Source organism: Neopelma chrysocephalum, unplaced genomic scaffold (genome assembly GCF_003984885.1).
Source record: "Neopelma chrysocephalum unplaced genomic scaffold, ASM398488v2 Primary Assembly neopelma1_26, whole genome shotgun sequence".
NCBI lineage: Eukaryota > Metazoa > Chordata > Aves > Passeriformes > Pipridae > Neopelma > Neopelma chrysocephalum.
In genome coordinates this window covers 10,864,227-10,879,787 of record NW_020897695.1, presented here as the reverse complement: position 1 = coordinate 10,879,787, position 15,561 = coordinate 10,864,227, and positions in this window count along the sequence as shown.

Genomic DNA, 15,561 nt, shown 5'->3' with positions numbered 1-15,561 from the left:
AAGCATCAATAACCCATTTCAACCCACATGTTGTTTAGTTATGCAAGAAAACAATTATGACAAAACCAAGTAAGATAAATCTTTCTTTGCTTAAATTTTGGCTTATTCTTCAACTTGTAAAGTCTGAGAAACATCAACATCGACTGTTGCTCTGTCCTAAATTTTGTGTATATTATTCCTTACAGCTATTGTTTGCTCTGTAGCCAAAGATTTTCAGGGATGGAAATTACACAACTTCCTTGAGTGACACGTGGGCCAATCTAGTGGTCACTTGAGTTGACAGCAACCTGTTGGTCAACATGTGGCCCCTGTTATTCATTCATCCTGCAATTTCTTAAGAAAATGAAAATAAAATATAAAAACCATGTATAACAAGTTCTTTCATTCATTTGCTGGAAAAGAGCATTAATTTTCAAAGAGAATTAAACAAGGAATAATTAGAAACTAAACATAAGAAGGAAATGTTGAAAGTCATTAGGTCCTAAGAAAATTTTGATGACCTTACTCAAAACTGACATGAAAGTCTATAGAAATGTTGTGGTACTAGGATGTTAAAACAAATGCCAGGAACTAGCATTACATGATACTATGGCATTATAAAATATTATACTAGCCCTTCACATTTGGAGATCCTTCCTTACTCACAAGATCTGAAGGGTGATTTGACAGTATTATTTTAGTCCCTGTCTATAGATACCGCAGAAAAATTATTGTTGCAGCTGCAAAGCCGGCCAAACCTGTTCAGAAAAGGCTTGGCATGGGAGAAGGAGTGATGCTATACCTCAGAATGAACTACTGTTACTAGCACGTGAAAACGTGAAGCAAAATGTTACAAAACCTGCCTTCTATTCTTAAGCTCTAGCCAAGATGTCCCATCTGGTACATCAGGCCAATACAGGGATCTTTGTGCTGTTGCACAAGAGTTGCTGAGAAGTGTGAATGAAGGTGTGGTATGTAGGAGGCAGGTGCCACTGGTGAAAAAGCAATTATTACGAGGTGGTATTTTTCCTCTAACCATACAGTAAAAGTAGCATAAATGGTCATGTCTGGCAGGCAGTACTGTGCTATAAAACCTTACTCTCCAGAGAATTCAGCTCATCTGGCCTGATTACCTGAGCAAGTCCATCACTCTTTTTCCTTAATCGTTAAAATTAGCTGTGAAGTTCTTGGTTGCAGGTATCTGGGTTTGAATGACTAGGAAGAGGCATGATCAGAGAGATTTCTCTTTCTGGAATTCGTTTTTCCTTCCTGTCTAACACAGTCCTGGTGCTTTGACTGAAGCGTACTGTGAAAGATAGATTATATCAGGATAGTTTCAAAATATATGTTTGTTTGATTTGTGTACATGAATATGAATTAATAAGACTTTAACATTAATGGAATCAAAGATTTTTTTTACTCAAAGTTTCTTTGTATATAAGTAAGGACCAATTCTTACCCTTCCTTTTATATAAAATAAGATAATTTTCTGTCAGTTTAGCTTACTGGACATGAGAAGAAAGATAATCAAATGGCTAGTAATTAAGGATAATTAAGAGGCTAATTATTAGATATGAAAAACATTTTTTCAAATAATCCTTCAGAGCAAAACTAAAGTTTGCTCTTCATTCTATGTAACCTTAGTTAATGAACCTCAATTAACCAAAAATCCTTCTTAAGCAAACAGTTTAATATCCTGAGATGCTGATTAATTATATTGGAAATTCCATCAAGCATCACATCACTTGAAATTGTTCTTTGCCACTTTTTGCATACAGGTAATCAAGCATATGATACAGTACAGATGTCAGCTTGTTATTTTACCTAGTAACTCCAGAAATGAGCACTAAATTGGAAGGAATACTGCAGCACAATTATCTAAAGTTATAGATAAAGTGAATTTCCACTTTCCAGACCTTGCAGTTCCTAATGATGGTTTTAAATTATTCCTTAGTCCTCATGAGAAATGTCTGGCCTACAGAGTTATCATGTTAGTCTTGATGCCATGGGCTAATTAGATGTTAAGCATAACAGCTCAAAAAGGAAAAAGCCTTCTCCCAACGTTAATTCTTAAGAGGATCATTTGAAGAATTTTTATGGCAAATTGTTCTTGTGCACGGTGCTCAGAGGAAGCCAGAGAAACAACAGTATCACAGATAATTTCCACTCACAAAATGGAGCATTCTGAAAATCAGGACTCTGCCAAACCCAGTCTGCAATGGTCACGCATCTCTTTTAGAGAAAAACCTGTATCAGATGGCAATGCCCAGAGCCCATGACCACTTTGCTGACTTAGCTGGGAAAAGTAATCTTCCCTGTCCCAGGAGATGCTGGTGTGAAGCCACTTCCCTGCCTGCTGTTCTGAAAAGCAACTACAAATTTCTTCTCTTAGCTATTGCTCAGGTTTCTGGTTTTTTTTTCTGTCAGGATTATGTTATTTGTATATACTGACCAGTATAGAAAAAAAATTTTAACAAGGACATCTCCATGGATGCTAATTTAGCACAATTATACTTAATGACAGTGAAACTGCTTAACAGGGATATATTCATCCAGTTACACAGGGAGTTAAGTATTACAAGCTCAGAAATCAGTGTGAAATGCCAAACTTCCCCCACAAACAGAGATTCTAGTCATAATAAGGAAATAAATACCAAAGACAAATGAAATGCTGTCAACAATCTCTTTTTTGCAGTAGTTTTACTTCAGTGGCTACTTTATGCCAGGGCAAGTCTTTTCAGAAACAATTTTGTCTCTCCTTATCAGAATAGCTGCTTGAGTTGTCAGTCTACAAGTTCAGAGGATTCTACCGAATTAATGTTCAGATTTGCTTTGCTTTAGGTAATCAGATGTGCAGGTGTGATGTTTCTGCAGGTCTTTGAGTGACAAAAACAAAGCCTATGTGCTGAATAGTATGGGGTAGAGCAATTAAGAAGATAGGTTGCAGATATTATATGTTCCTTAGTATACCAGGCTGCTTTTCTTCCTTTTAAATTTTATATAACTGTTATAAATCACTATTGGAAGAAATACGTTTTGTTTACAGTAAATAATTATATATTTATAAATTGGATGTTTAGATTAAGAAAAATAAAACATGAAACTAAGGAAAGAAGTCCACAATAAATAAGAGAAAAGTGGCTAAATCATTATTAAAATTCCCTAGCAGCTAGGATGGCTGTTTTTCCCAGTGATACACCACCAATCCAAAGCACTCTAGAAATAAGGGCACAAACCCAATTTCCATTTAGCCCTGCAGGTTATCTGCCACAAAAACCAGAGGAAGAGATGTCTATTTGAGAGGGGAAAAAAAAAAGTAGAAGATTAAATTACTTCTAGAAAGGAATTAATGAATAGTTAATGAGTAGCTTTACTTTCAGAAGCCCACATGTAATTTCAAGACCTAAAATCAAACTTGGCTGTTCCTGTGGAGATTTTTAGGGTGTGCAAAACCAGGATGATCTTGAACTTTCTTGAAACACCTACACCTGCCCCAGGGCACTCAGGACCCTGGATCTCATACTGGAAAGGGTGAGGAAGAGAGTTCCTACTGTTACGGCCAAAGATGAAGTGGACATCATGCAATAAAAACCTGCCTCTGTCATTGTCCCCCACTTCCATGCCCACCCTCCCCCTGCTCACTATAGCACCAAGAAAAAGGCATGGACACAAACCCTTTCCTGCCCCTGCCTCAGCAATCCTCTGTATTCCCCACTGCTCCATTCTCAAAGCAGGGATCTGTGCTGTACGATCTACCCTGCATACTCTTGGCCAGCCCAGGGCAACAAATAACAAATGGAAGACATTAGTAAGGTTTAGGAAAAACCTTCCTTTAGCAGGAAAAAAGAATACAAACTTTCTAACTTGTGAAGGTATATGTCAGATAACAAAAAGGACTGGGAGAAAGGGGTACATCATCAAGACTTTGTTTTGTGCTTCTTGAATCTCAAACTTCTTTTCTTCTTTCATGGTTGGTTTTTTGTTTTCCTCTCTTTGGCCACTAAACTTTTCCAATGAGACACAGAATTTTCTTCCTATGTAGGGACATCCTGACATTTGGCATTTTTTGGAGTAAACATACAGGCCCAGCTCTGTACCACTCAGTAAGGGTTTTAAGGTACCACTGTCTTCATCAGATAACAGCCTGTTATTGTTGGCTACATCACAGAAATAATTTTTTTTGAAGCATGTCAAGGCTAGAAAGTAACCACCTTTAGCTACAAAGACAGATTTCTGTTTGTTACTGTCTTCAGAGGAGGAATAGGATTATTTTGTCTCTTAGGAGACAACTGTGTACTCTTTGCACCTTTTGTCTTTCTTCCCTTCTTTTGACATGGTTTCTCTAGGAGCCATGTTGAGTCAGACTGCTCCTGAGAAAAAATTTACTCCTTGGCACATCAGCTCCAGAAGTTGTAAAAGTGTAACAGCACTGCTGGAAATTTCTTACTTACTGAAGTACCTAGCAAACTGTATGCATTACTTAAATGAAAAAGATTCCAGCCTTCCTGTAGTGATAGGACACGGGGCAATGGTTTTAAACTGGAAGAAGGAAGATTGAGATTGGATATAAGGAAGGCACTTTTAATCATGAGCGTGGTGAGGCCCTGGAACAGGTTGCGGAGAACAGTTGTGAGTGACCCACCATTGGAAATGCTCAAGGCCAGGTTGGATGTGGCTCTGAGCAACCTGTTTTGGTGGAAGGAGTCTCTGTCCATGGCAGAGGGTTGGATCTTTAAACATTCCTCCAACCCAAACCATTCTATGAGTATTGTTATTCAAATCATATTTTCCAATACTTACAGTATGGAAATGCCCCAAAGAAGTAGAAGACCATGAGTTTCCTGACTAATACAAAATTATGGAAATCCGCTAGTAAAATAGGAAGGCTTATGTACAAAAGATCAGCATGGAATCTTAATATAAACCATATAGGATATACTGAATATTTTCTTCACCTCAGTTTCTGAACTCTCTGTCAGCCTGTGAATAATGTAAAGAATCTCAAACTATGAACATGGTTCATGTTGTTTGCAGAAAGAAAAGGTGATTTATTATTTACAAGAAGATCAACCAAATAAGACATTAACTCACAGGTAGTTTTGTCTATACTGACAGGCTGCTGAGCATATATACACCAGTTTTGCACTTCAGTTTATCCTGATTCAATTTCATTTATAATTGACAACTGCATTTGCCTTTCTATATTTGCAGTAAAATACTGTGCAAACAAAATTTGTGAGTATAGGTGCAGAAAATCTTGTATCAACACTAACTGGCTGCCAGATTTGGAATCAATTCACTGATTAGTTTGAGAGTGATTAATGTGAGTGCTTAATTGAAATCCCTGATTTAAAAACATGTATGGAAAGAGAACTGACAGCTTAAATAGCACTTCAAAGTGCTATGCTTCAAACCATTCTTCCATGGATTCTGGTTTTCTGAAGAGTGAGGGTAAGTTTTTGCTCAGGTACAACATGCCATAAGGTGATGATATTCAGATGCCAAATTTTTCAGCCCTTCTTGCAATAAGACATGAAATTGTTAACAAGTTTTCTGAAGAAAAACTGGAAGAAAACCCCCTTTTCCTCTCAGCTGAAAGGAACACAAAGCAATGATTAACACTAGGGTTAATCTTTTTATATACTCGCAGTTGGAATTTCAGCCTGTTTTATGTACTCTACTTCCAGCCAGGACATGATGAGAAAAATTTGATTTTGGGTTAGGATAATAAAACAAGTCCCCGTAGAGAGTCAACGGTTTCCTGGTGGAAGCATTAATTCAATTAGAAGTTTCTCCAGCACCATCATGTCAGACCTGGTACTTTCCCTCTCCGTATACTTCTGCCCCATATAGACGGGAAACCCATAGTCCAGGACCAGTCATGGCCTTCCCAGCCGGCCTGCTGTCCTCACTGCTGTGCAGTTCCCCAGAAGCAGTACAGAAGGGATGCAATGTCAGGGGTAATGCTGGAAAAGAAGGAGTTCTTGACACTAGGCCTTATTTTGAAAGATTTTATGGGAAAAAAAAAAAGAAGTCATAACATCAAAAAATGCTGTCTTGCATAGATTATGAGGGAAAGAACCCTAGGAGATCAAATAAATTCAATTATTTCTTTTTATTAGGCCCCAGCTGCATGCTCCCCCTTCAACAGACTGAATACATATCCTCTTGCATCTTTGAACTCATCCAATTTTGGTTGTTTGCCACAAGATACTGTCTTCTGATCCTTCTAAGGCACTTCCTTTCTCAAAGTCAAAATTACAGCAGCATTTTAGTAGCTAAAATAAATTACTGGAAGCTCTCATGCCTTAATTTATGTACATATACAATCATTGTTTAGTTGACCCTTTCATCTGTTTAAATCTGCCTGGACATGCTAAAAGCAGACAGTTTTTAATGGAAAATGAGAAATGCCCAACCGCATTACAGTTTTTTCCCTTCTCCATCTCCTTTTGGAAAGATGTATTACTTAAATCCATCATGCATGTAACACTGTCTACTAAGATCCAACATTACTGTTTTGGCCAGGCAGAATTCCCAGATATTTGGAGGGTACACAGTTTGGAACTGATGTTCTCCTTGGTAAATTTATTTTTGTGGAATATTTTTGCAGCCTATAGCAAATTCCCTTCTATTTCTTATGGGCATATGCAACATGGATAACAGTACAAATCTGCTGTGTTGCTCTGCCTCAATCTTTCTAGGTAAGAAAAGAAAATTGCCTCTTTTTCCTATTCAGTACTTCAGTCTGCCAACAAAAGTGAAAAATCGCAGTAACCACCCATCATGATTTAGAAGAAATTTTCATTGTTTCATAGAAGTCAAACAACACAGAGCTGACCTTAAGTGTTCAACATTAACCTGGATTATATTCAAATTAAAAATTGATGAGAGAAACCCACCAGACTTCATCATTAGTTCCTCCTAAGCAGCTTCACTTTATTTTGGAGTGAACTGAACCCTATGGACTTGGTATGTAGAATCAAGGAGAATGGATTCTGGCCCTTTATTGTCTTCTGCCAAGGGAAAAAAATATTACAATATTACTACTTTACTAGTGGGCACACACAATAGTGCAATTTCGATGGACTTATTCACTGTTCTTCAAAACACAAAAAGCACAAATTCTTGTTCCTTAAAAAAAAGAGAGAGAGAAATTGCTCTGCAAAAAAATTTCTTCATCTTTTGAAATAATCTTGTGGCAATCTATCTTCATTTAAACTGTAAGGGATCTGGCTTGGGTCCTGGAATAGACTCCAGTTCCTTTTAAAACAGGGAAATAGCTTCTAAATACATTGAGCTGCTTTTTGGAATTTATGAAGCAGAACTCAAATCTAAGAGCTGCCAACATTTAATGGTAATGAGGCAATTCTTACATGAGAGAGTTCATTACAGGATCAGCTCACAACATTTTCCAGCAGCTGGAAAACAGAATCTTTTGCAGGCTGGGAATGAAAAAATCTCACTTTAAAATAATCTTGCTTATATCCTAATATAAAATTAGTTTAAAATGGAAGCATAGCAGAATTCATCCTGCTGCTCCTAATGCAGTGGGTTTTTTACTGAAGGAAAGATGTTTTCCTCATACAGTGCTGTTGTGCCAGCTGACTTGCAGCACATGCTGGAGAGTGGGTCTTGGCCATGTTTTGCTCCTCTGCAAATGTTTTGAGATGGCCAACACTGCTCTTGTATGAGGCAGAACCTGTTATTGTAGTCAAAAAGCACAAGGAAAAGGATTGTGCCTGGCTCCGTGGTGCTAAGAAGAGGCATTTCCTTACACAGGCATGTTTCTTAATAATCTGCCATAACTCTTTCCTACTGTATTTTTGCCATCAGATGGCTTTGCAGCAGAAGTATGGCCCAAGAGGAGTTTGAAGTCTCATTCCAGTTTCAGAGATGGAGCGAGTTTGCCAGAACTGAGCCATGTAGATGCAATGCCTACCCCCTAGCTCACTCTGACTACCCTTTCACTACTCAGATTTGACCGGAACAAGTTGCAACACATTGTTTTACAAAATGACTGTATTAGCCAGTGGATGCTTCTACAGGAGAAAATCCAGCTGTTTAACTCCTCATTTTGCACTTGTTTTTCTAGTGGTCTGCAGTGTGCATGCCGAGAGATTCTCCAAATGGCCCAGGGCTGCAAATGCAAACATCCCAAAATGGGACATATTTTCCCTGTAGGTTGCACTCTGCTGCTCTTCAAAGTATTTTCAAAACATGCTGAGATGATTATTTTGCTTCACTTGTTATCCCCTAGTTTAAAGACACTTAAATCAATTAACATCAGGAAGACAACAAAACATCCCACTCATCCTTTTAAAGGCTGCAGAAACCCACAGAACATCTAAAATTGAACCTCTCTAGAGGAATTGAGCCGCCCCAAGTCAGCTGCAGTTCCTCACCAGTTACTGAGCTGGCTCCCATGGTCAGTGCTGGTGTAGGAGGGGATGGTGGGACCAAGGAAAAAAACTGATTCCCCAACACTCAGTTTCCCAGCCACCTGAGGCAGCCAGCTGTCATTGCTATTTCCCTCCTCCCCAGTTAGGCATTATGCAAGGCTCAAATATGCCTCAGGAGTGAGGCCACAGAAAACACAGTTAGGAAATCAAGAGAGGTTGGGGAGAGAATGGAGATGAGATGAACTGAAACCTATGGAGATTTTAAAAACAAGGGCTTCTATAAGAAGGAGCTGTGCATATTTTCTTGCAGAGGCTTGCAAATCTTACATTAGCAGCCTGACTGAAGTCAACAGAGAGGCAGGCTGGGCACAAAAAGCAGTGTGAGTCAATGCCAGCAGTTATCACCACAATTTTTTGTCTCAGAAAAATTTTAATTATATAGTTAGGTAATAAGCAGTATTTTTTTCAAACATGTTGATTGCAGTGGCAAAAGTCAAAGAAACTTGAAAACTCTTGACTGGAGTGCTGAGAAATCACAATGTTAGACTGCTGAACCTAGATAATTTTTTGCTTCAGACAGAAGATGCAAAAATAAAACCACCACCAACAAAACCCAAAACACCAAAAAGAGAGCTGGCAGGAAAAGATCCAGGTATCCCAGCTGCAAAGAAAGCCAAACTGTGAGCGAGAAACAGATTGCTGAAGGAACATACCCAAGTAAGTCAGCCAAGTATTTATTTTGATTTATACCAATGCTTGGCCCAAAGCCCCAAACACTTTAAAATATACTAGTTGAACAGTAAGAGTGAAAATGCAACTTCAGCTTCAGATTAATTTTATAGCAACTTAAAATTATTGTCAACCTTTAAAGAGCAACCACTAATGGTTTGAATTTCAAAGGCAAGTGATTAAGTTCTGAATGATACATGAGAGAGAGACAGAGATAAAACCAATAAACCAATACCAGTAGCTTTCCTGGTAAGACTTTTTTGCTATTGAGACAAAGAGACCATAGAAGATGTGTAGGTTTGCAGCACGTTTCTGGATGATTTTTTGGCCTCTCTCTACAAGAATTCAAACTAGCTGGTAGTAGTAATTTCTGTCCTGAAATCCAATCTGTAGCTCTAAAAGACTATCAGGTTGTCATGGCTCAGTGAAACCCAAAAAGAATTTCACTGTTGTTTGCAAACAGAATGATATGGATGAAAGTCTGGGTGTGCTCTTCTGTGTTGGAGAAGATATAATTTAACACTCTTGGACCCAATTTTACCCTCATTATAGGCAACTGAGAACTTCACAGTGATGTCAATGGGCAGAAATCAGACTTCTTACTGTGGGCTCACAGACAAATAATAATCTGTTACATAGGAGAATGTGATTTACCCTGCATGCTAAAAAAGCGATTTTTAAACAGCTCTATAATATCAGGGATTCTTTAAAAATAGAGGACCAGCATATTGAGATGCATAAATGACAATGCATTGATATGAAAAGCAACAAGATCTTTTGGTGAACATCCTCCTACTCCTGGATGCATCAAAGGTGCTTTTCTTGAAGCAGTGGAAAGAACAGCACAAAGGAGTAAAGCCTGAAAATGGGGGAAAGGAAGCAGGAGTAGGAATTCGAAGATTAATCTGCTATTATATTTTTACGACCCCTTTGTTATTGACAGCTTAATTATATCTGGATTTGCTAGAGAGGAATCTGTTGACTGTTGTAGCTCTCAGCCCTGCTTTTTCTTACTCTCTTGCTGCACCCAGAAATGGCAGTGGCATTGCAATCCTTGAAGTTCATGCTCATAAAAGTAAAACCCACAGGGAAGCCCAGTGCATTGCTCTCCACACGCTTTGCGTGCAAGAAGTGAAGCTGTGGTTAATTACCTGCCTCCAGCCACTCCTTAAAAGCTGAAGAGTTTTTCTTTGTATTTTTATGGCTACAGTAGCCATGGCAGCTGCTCATTTATTAGTTGTATCACATATTAAAGCAGGCTGGGTAACTAGATTGTGTGGAAGGTGAAGATGGCATGCAAATTTCTATTAAAAAAAAAGAGGCCAACAATCTGTTTACTGAGAGCAGGTAATGCAGATGCCAATCAAAACCAGAAACTGTCATGCATTTCACCATTAAGCAAGAATGACTAACAACTTAATATTGCACTGAGGTACATAATTATGTTCTGATCTGTCTAACTATCCCTGGCATCTGATAATAGATCATTCACTAAAGATGGGTCTGAATCAATCATTTTCTTCTCAAATTTGAAAAACCAAAATCTTTGACAATGTTAGCTGTATTCAGATCAGAATTTAGAGCTAAACAATTGGACTGCAACACCACAGAAGACTCTAGGAGTGGATTTCCCTGATATATTAGTGTTTCAGTGGGGAAGGGAGGAGAAGAATGGGCGCTGTTTGATATCACAGCATAAGCATTACTGCTTCTGTCTCTGCCAGAAAGTTGTCACTGAAAGAACAAGCTGCAACTCTTTTTAATGCTGTATGCCCACATGAGAACGTCAAGAAGAGCAGTGATTCTATTCCCAGTCCTTTCTCATGGGGATAAACCCAGTATCACAGTGGTTGCTCTCACACAAGGGTCTGGAGGGCAATAAGGCTGTTATAGGACTGGCCCTAACTATTTCACTGTCCTCTTCCTTGACATTCCCATAACTAACAGCACTGGCCAACCAGATGTTCCCAGCTCTGCATCACCTCCCCAGATGTTGCCATTCCAATTCTCCCGTCAGTTGTGTGCCAGGTAAAATGAGTTTTCTCATTAGGCTTTCTTCAATGTGTACCTGTTCTCAAAGAGCTCACACTCATATATATCATCATCTCCCTTGCAAGAGAGGAATGACTTTTAATTTGATCCAGATTTCACAGCAACCAGCACCTGCTTGCTGATTTTTTTCTGGGAAATTTTATGTTCAACCCCAGTTCTGTGCTATCTTTTGCCTCTACAATTCCAGTAAAGGAGACTTTGCAACATAATACTCAGCCTTTTGTCAGCAGGTGCTTGAACAGTCACCTCTGTCTCTTGGTAAAATTATTTCCAGCTGAGATAGGAACAAGTGAGGCATGGGAAGCTAAAGCCCTGGAAATGGCGAGTTACAATTGTTTTGGGAGGGCTTCCGCTCGCCATAAAACCTGCCTATGTAAAAACAGGTTTCCAAAACATGCTGGCTACTCTGTTAGACCCTCTCAAACTCTTACCAGCATATAAACAGATGAAAAACACAAAACCTCTCAGCTTCCAGCAGAGGCCTGCTTGCTTGGAAACACTTGACATTTCAGAGAAATGACATGTCAGAGAGGTGACATCTGTCTGGGAGCCCCTGAGCCCTGGGGCACTACGAGCCCCCTGTTCTCCCACCCAGAGTCCTGTGGGGCTGAGGGCAGCACTGACACCACGCGGTCCACCCGCTCTGGGGTCAGAACTGAGAGCAGGTCTGGCAGAGATCAGCTCCTCTAGCAGAGGGCTGGTGTCTGTATTGAAGAACATGTTAAATAGGTATCCAAGGAGGCGCTGCCTCAGAGCACCATTTGGGATTTGTACCCTGGATTTCACAGAAAGACTAAATAGTCATAGTATAAAATAAAATAAAATAGTCAAATTAAATAAAAATAAAATAATAAAATAAAATAAAATGCATAAGTTGTTTGGCATTAGAGCTGACTTATGCCAAGCAAAGGTGTGGTTGCTTCCACCAAGGTAAGCGCTATGTGCTGACCTGTGGCTAATACAGAAGAGCCATTTCTGAGTTTCCGGCAGAGGAATCAAATATGAGAAAAGGAAATTTACACAGTTTAGTCCTTGAGATTAAAGAGTTACCCAGCTTTCATTTGAAGCTCAGAACAGGTTGAGATTTCTCCCTGTGGATTTCCATAGCTCTGTAAAACAAAAAGCAAAGCATTTTTACTGCTCCACTCTCACTGCAAGGGGGTACTTATAAGCACTATCCGCAGCTTGCAGGTATGTTTTGGGTTTATGTTTTTAAGGCATGTAATAGAGCTTGCCTGTACAATTTCCAGCTTTCTCATTTTAATTCCCAAAGTTAAAAGCAGCTGCAGTCACAGAAGAAAATTGCACTCGTATAACCTAATGGTGGGAATGCATGCTAGTGCAATTTAACTCACTGTGTGGCAGAGATACTAAACTTGGTCTGAATGAAACAGAAAAGTGTGTATGAAAGTATCACACACGTTTGGATGCTTCTGAATACATGGTGTGGGAGTGTACGGGAGTGACATCTACAACACAGTGTGTTAGTGACTGAAATCAACTTTGTTTAAAATAAATACCATTTTCCCCTTCCATATGGTCTCTTGCCAAGTTTTGTGAAATTAATTTTGTACATTCTGCTTTGGTAGAAGAATCCAGGAGCAGTGATTCTCATTCCAAAACAATTAGCACTTAACTAGGGAACAAATCTGTCAGTACATCAGTTTGGAGACTAAACTTCAGGCAATCCTCCTGCTCTAGGTACTTTTAAAGAAAGTATTCTATAAACCACTTCTCTCACCCATTTAAGTCCCTGGGATCACTGCCATATTGCATGCAGTGAAGTCTTGTTAAATCAGCAGGACAGACTGTCAGAAGACATGATAGCACAGAATGTTGTTGCAGAAGGTTTTAAAATGTTAACACATACTAATCAGAGGTGATAAGGACAGATCTTTAATCCCTTTGCAAATTAGCAATGAAAAAGCACCATTCTTAGAAAGTCAACTGATATATTAATAAAACATTTTTAAAGTAATAAATTATCCAAAATCCTGGCATAGAGAATCAGAATAAATTAAAACCTTCTAAGCCATTTTCAGGAAAACATATGAATTTGAGAGTTTAAGCTCAGCTCTGCAGAAGCAGCAGAGTTCTGGCATTTTCAAGAAATCATGAAAGGCAAAACCATTTGCATAGATACCCAAGGATGTTTGCTGTAGAAGGGAAACAGATCTGGGAGACAAGGAGAAAGATGACAATGTATTTGGTAGCTTATATAATTTCTGTTAACTTCAGCACAGTCAACAGCCACCACTAAGTGTCTCTTTTTACTTCTTGTATCCATCTGAATAGATGCCGACCGAAGATGCCACAGTGAAATGATTAAGTTTTGCATTCTATTTATTTTTGATTTGGAGGATCATCTAGACAGTGTATGACCTAGTATGAGGAGGAATGGAAGGAGAGCATATACACGACTCACTCTTTTCTTCCATTTTATTGCTCCAAAGCCACAAATGCACCTTCTCCACTTGTTGCAGCCAGTTTAGCTTAACTAGATTTAACTCCAGTTACAGAGTACCAAAATGCACCCCTGTATTTTTCTCAGCCCCTGTGCCCACTCATGCTGTACTCGTGGCAGTACTGTGGAAGCCATCCCCCTAAGACAGGTGGCTAAAAAACTGGCTTGAACCGTGACTCCAGCCCAGCACGATAGTGTGCACAGACAATACATCTTAGCCAGGAGACAGTAACTAATGGCTCAGCTTGGAGCAAAGTCTGCCTGCGGCTGTTACAAAGAGCCCTGGGTATGAAAATGGAGCTTATCTCCTATGATCAAAGGGAGGAGAGCACAGCTAAGCTGCAGGGGCTGACAGATGCTTCTCTCCAACCAAGTCTGCAGCTTGACCATGCAGTCTATGGCATCCCTTCACAACTGAGATGACTGCTCAGTCATGGGTGGAAGCAAGAGCACTCCTGCACTCCACTTTGGGAGGTGTAGGCTCTTACACTGCCTGAGGTAATGTGTTTTCTGTTCAAAAAGCATGAGGCACATCACTGGGGTGGGCTGGCCTTCTTCTGACAAAACCCTTACAGTTTCTAAACCTTAACTGGGGGCTGCTGTAGCTACAGTCATAGTTCAGTGATTTGAGCAGGAAGTAAGTCACAGCATGAATACACATTCTGTTCTTCATTGAACACACAGGCAGAGCATAATTAAAGTAATTTTCATGGGAATTATGCTTACTGAACAGTCTCAGATGCTTTCTTCCGAACTTATACTCCTTGCATATGATTCAACTGAGAAAAACTTTCTGCTTTAAATCCATTTACTTTTTCTATTAGAGAAAGCAATATAATTGTCTACATAATTGTTTTTCAGACAAGCCGATGGAGACTTTCTGATTACCCTCTTATTAACTTACAAGACAATCAACATCCAGCTTAGATACAGACTTTCAGCAGCCACACACTTTTCTCCCTACACAGCTTTCTCCACCCATGTTACATCCTAAAAGGAGGTAATGACATTTTAGGCAATTGGGAGTGATCAGAACAGGGTACCATTAGCTCACTGGCTGTTTCAAGTCAAAAAAGGAGCACGAGTCACAACTCCACAATCCCTTCTGTACCCACTAAGACAAGAGCTAAACAGTGCTCTTTACAGCATTACAGCATGAAGCCAATATGCTAAGCTCCAAGCAGAGCAGAAAATGGACTCTATTTTCCTTGTCTTCCAGATCCCCCTGGGCAACACTTGATGCAGGCACTTGCCTGCCATATAGGTAAAGGTCTGGTGAGTGAAACAGTTATGTCCAGATCACGGGATTCCAAAGGGAAAAAGTGGCACAATAGTTATGATTCTAGAAGGAACTGTGTCTACGCACTAATCTAATGCCTACAGGTTCCCCACTTCTTACTCTCCTCACCCTGGTCCCAGTCCTCACTGTAACCCTAGGTCTAGGCTAAGATTTCTGCCCTGGGAAAGGTTGACTCTCCAGATGCCCATTGCTGGTGGAAGAGTCTTTCTGGCAAGAAGCCCTCACTAGCACAACCCAAACCAGTTTGGAGACTACGCGATTAAGTGACCTCATGCATGGCTGGTGGAAATCATGTATTAAGGTAAGTTTTGAGCATAGAGGCACTGGTGTACGGGACACAAATACCACATCTTTAGTAATATATTACAGGTAGCAAAGAAAGAACATGGCAAAGGGAAAAGGCAAAGGAAATGATGAGCAAACTCTGCCCTGGGCTTCTCCTTGCTCTCAACTGCTTTCAGATCAAACAATAAGGATATCAAACAATAAGGATATCAAACAATAAGGATATCAAACAATAAGGATAAGGGGTTTATTTCATTCTGTCTTTGCAATGAAAAGTCTTTTTCTCATATTTCAGATATACCAAACCCTTTCAGGACAGACCTAGTAGTGAAGTCACCTAAAAAAGCCTC